Source organism: Littorina saxatilis, linkage group LG14, assembly GCF_037325665.1.
Source record: "Littorina saxatilis isolate snail1 linkage group LG14, US_GU_Lsax_2.0, whole genome shotgun sequence".
NCBI lineage: Eukaryota > Metazoa > Mollusca > Gastropoda > Littorinimorpha > Littorinidae > Littorina > Littorina saxatilis.
The window spans coordinates 43,070,761-43,075,570 of record NC_090258.1 but is presented as its reverse complement, the minus strand read 5'-3'; positions in this window follow the sequence as shown (position 1 = coordinate 43,075,570).

Genomic DNA, 4,810 nt, shown 5'->3' with positions numbered 1-4,810 from the left:
TAACCTTTATTGTGACGCCATGACTAATTTGAAGACAGATTTACAAGTTGGGAAGGCTCGGAGACCGTTAAATGATGCTTTTCACTCGCGATTTTGATAGAGTGGGCTCGTCTCGGACACCCACCGGCAAGTGTGCAGGTGTCTAATGAAGGGAACAGGAAGGAGGAACACTGAAAGAGAAAGGGGGGAGGGGGGGGGGGGGGGGGGTAGTGAAGGAGCCTTGCTGTTTTTTAAGCTGGAGTCCTCTCCTGACACGTGTGGAATCACTTGTGTAAGATTTGATTTAAAGTAAATTGAAGCCTTTTCTTCCTCCCAAAATAGAATGGAAGCGTTAACATGAAAAGAGGAGAGACAATATCGATGAAGAAGAGGGAGTTTTTACAGTCCAAACCACAACTACAACCTTCACTGCCATGACCAACAGTAGAAGCAACATTTACACACACACAATTTTTTGGATAAGACAAGATGAAATCTATTGTATAAAATAATATCTAAATAAAATAAAACACGTAACAATTAAGCCAATTATTACAAGAAAGAAGGTGAGCCGTCTTTGAGTCAGTCCGTCCTTTACTGGACGAAGTCATCTATGTCAAGTATACGGCTTTGCGAAGCTGGTAGCACGAAGCTTTAGCACTGAGTTTTCGGTAAAACGACTTCGCAAAGTCTTCACGAAGTCGACTTCGGGCTCAACCAAGGACATTCTTTAATAACAGAAGGGGAGATAACTCTCTTCAATGCTTGAACAATGATTTTCAGCCTGTTAAATCAATTGTATTCCAGGGAAAAACACAACAAAAACTTGTAAACAAGCAACTTTTTCGTACGACACTAAGCATCAGCAACACTGTTTGAGCTACCGGCACGGTTGGCCTAGTGGTAAGGCGTCCGCCCCGTGATACCTAAGACTTTAAAATTGGCAATCTAGTGGCTGCTCCGCCTGGCGTCTGGCATTATGGGGTTAGTGCTAGGACTGGTTGGTCCGGTGTCAGAATAAGGTGACTGGGTGAGACATGAAGCCTGTGCTGCGACTTCTGTCTTGTGTGTGGCGCACGTTATATGTCAAAGCAGCACCGCCCTGATATGGCCCTTCGTGGTCGGCTGGGCGTTAAACAAACAAACAAAAACAAAAAACTGTCTGAGCTCAGATCATTATCTTTACCATCAGTGCCTTTTTTCTTTTTTCTCTCTTTATTTTTTATTTTTTTACCTGCTTTAAATATCATGTGATCGACGTTCCCGTTGCTATGTTGTTGCGTCATGCATTACACGTTCCAATAACTTACCGTTCTGGTTGTTTTTGTGTGGTTTTTTTTTAAGTACGAAGAACGACCTTTCAGTGATTGTCAAAAAAAATCTCTCCACTGAACTTGAACTTAGAAGTTTAAAACAATAAAACGGAATTTAGGCCATTATGATCAGTCATTGGCCTTAACGATGGTCTTTATGATCAGTCATTGGCTTTAACGATGGTCATTACAGTTGCCGTATGTCTGACGTGAGTGGAAGAAACAGACTGGACAAAAGGGTAGAGGATGGACTCCAAGGAAAAACCATGATTCACTGACTATCTGTTAAAATCTCGAAACAAAGAAAGAAGAAAAAGAAGAAGAAAGACGGCTTTACCCACCTTGACAGAATAAATAACAAACACTCCCTTCGCTTTACGACAAATAATGATTCATTCGCGATTCTGTGCAACAGCTAATTTTCTCTCACACAGATTCGGTTACTGAGCAACCCTTAAGTAATTACAGGATCAGTTAATTCATGGGTGTCGGAGACAATGCTGTTAGCTTTTTCCAACACTATTTAACCCCATGTTTGATTTGCCCGTCAACTGCAAATGTTCCCGTTCACGCAAAATCTCGTTAAAGGCTATCACGTGATCACGCCGTCTGAACAACGGTCTAACACCTGAGAAACAATGCAGGTAGCAATTTTCTTGTTTCATAAATTCGATTCTCGTTTTGCAGAGAGATCGTTTATTCGCGTGTTGCACGAGCCTGCTAGACGCTGCTCGCGCAGGCGCAGTCGGGTTCATTTCCAACGTCATTTCCGGGAGAACAGAGTCTTGAGTGAAAATTAGTATTGTAAGGCGAAGAGTTATCTGGAAAGTCATGATGTCTGTGAACGAGAGAGCGATGGCACTAAGAGAGAACTGAGCTGAATTGAACTTTATTAACAGGGATGAAGATTTAGGGCAGGACCTTTTTTTTTACAATCTGTCCGCTTGAAACCCCGGTCAGACTAATTGTATCCCTTAAAATTCACTTTTGTGCCGAATAGCAATGGCTGTAATGGCTGTAATGGCTGTAATGGCTGTAATGGCTGTAATGGCTGCAATGGCTGCAATGGCTGCAATGGCTGCAATGGCTGCAATGGCTGCAATGGCTGTAATGGCTGTTTGTTTCCAGTTGAGGTGATACAGTTCACACTCAGATAAAACACACACGCACACCTTTTTGTTTGTTTGTTTGTTTGCTTAACGCCCAGCCGCCGACCACGAAGGGCGGTGCTGCTTTGACATATAACGTGCGCCACACACAAGACAGAAGTCGCAGCACATGCTTCATGTCTCACCCAGTCACATTATTCTGACACCGGACCAACCAGTCCTAGCACTAACCCCATAATGCCAGACGCCAGGCGGAGCAGCCACTAGATTGCCAATTTTAAAGTCTTAGGTATGACCCGGCCGGGGTTCGAACCCACGACCTCCCGATCACGGGGCGGACGCCTTACCACTAGGCCAACCGTACCGGTCCACGCACACCTGTATTGAATTCAATCTCGCCTGGCTTTTACATGGGATAAGAGCACCACCCTTCCACTTTGTCACTTACACCAAATCAAACAACAGCCTTTTCTCTCTCGATACGGAAGCTTTTTCTAAAGTAATTTCCCTTTCTGCAAAAACAGTCACTGGTCAAAATGAGTGTATTTTACACCCGAAGACTATTCAGTCCATTTCTCTTGGTTCAAACAGTTTTTTTTATTCAGTTGCATAAATAAAAAGCCATAATTGAATGTTATGTAACCGTGTGCCGAAACACTACGATCACCTCGGGAAGCGAAGTGCAATCAAACAGGATTGAAAATGTTAGGGCTAATTTCTTAGCCCTTTAAAAACTGTTATGCAAACCCGAAGGTTTCCATGAACATACAGACAATCGGAAACCACCAGACCCCATCACAAACAGAATCTCATAAACCACGGGTGTTGACTTAAAGGCCAACAACTCGGGTGCAGAGTCTGCTGTGAAAGGAGCGGTAGCCTCCCCTGTCACAGCTATCATAAATGAGCACAACAAGATAAACTTATACATTTGCTGTTAGAAACAAACGAGCAACTTTGTGGCGGACGATATTGTCCATTTCTCTTCATCTGATTTACAATCGATTATGCTATCATTGATACTACCTTGAATGTCTAGAAATTCCGCTTGAAGAGGGAGTCAGCGTTGGTTGGTTACTTAAGTTTTACGTCATCACAGGAACTAGAGCCTATTAGGGACATGAAGCGTGAGCACAGTGAAGTGTGTTTACATGAAGGTCCAACTTTTACCATTCGTTTATCAAATCAGAAGTGTCAGTCAACAATGTATTGTATTGTATTGTAAATGTATTGTTTTGTCAATAACAAACGTTCCAACAACCTACCTTTCTTGTTTTTTGATTCAGTCAACAATGACCCAAATCGCACAAATGGCAGCACTGCTGGAGCAGGTGTACGAATGAAAGTGTCACATTGATTATTGACATCAACAAAACTGATTGCCGGTGTAACACGAAATATTTACTCCACAAAAAATTAACTCCTGTCCTGTCGTACGAGAAAAGAACACCCCAAGACACGAAAAAATTACTCCCTCCACGAAATGTTTACTTGACGAAAAATTGACTCCTGTCGTACGAGAAAAGAACACCCCAAGACACGAAAAAATTACTCTCTCCACGAAATTTTTACTTCACAAAAAATTGACTCCTGTTGTACGAGAAAATAACACCCCAAGACACGAAAAAAATACTCCCTCCACGAAATTGTTACTCCACGAAAAATGGACTCCTGTCGTACGAGAAAAGAACCCCCCAAGACACGAAAAAATTACTCCCTCCACGAAATTTTTACTCCCCAAATTGTTTACTTCCAGTAAAAATCTCGTACGCGAAAATGGTATGCGGGCAAAAAGATGATGCCAATATGGGATCTCGCGCAAACGACTGTCGCGCTACCCTCCCTCCACCCCTTCCACCACCAAGACTAACAGGGGACAAGGAGTAAAAGTTGCGTACATGGCATGGGAAGTAAATTGCTCGTGTTGGGGTGGAGTAATTGAATCGTTATTTATTCTTCCGGAGAGTAACATTTTCGTACAAAATGTTTACTCGGAACACACCTGTCTTGGGGAGTAATTTTCTCGTGTTATGGGGGAGTTATTTTTTCGTAAAGGGAGTAACATTTTCGTACGCGCGAGCAAAGGTATGAGGGGCGAACAGGACCCTTTTCCCTCTCACAAAATGTAAACCAAGGGAAGTAACCCATGTTTGTGAGAAATATATTTAAGGTAGGCAGAATTATTCCCCCCGAATGCTCTCCACTGTAGCAGACGACAACTATAGAATATGAACGATTTGTAAGCTGTGCGCGCTTCTTAATTAAGCGAAGAATTCGTGGACATTTCATGTGCATATGAAGGCTGTCTTGTATAGTTACAATTGATTTAGACCGACACAAACATATTCTTTGCGGCTTTATTATGCTTATGTGAAGGGAGGCCACTCTTGTCACAAACTCCCGCATCAC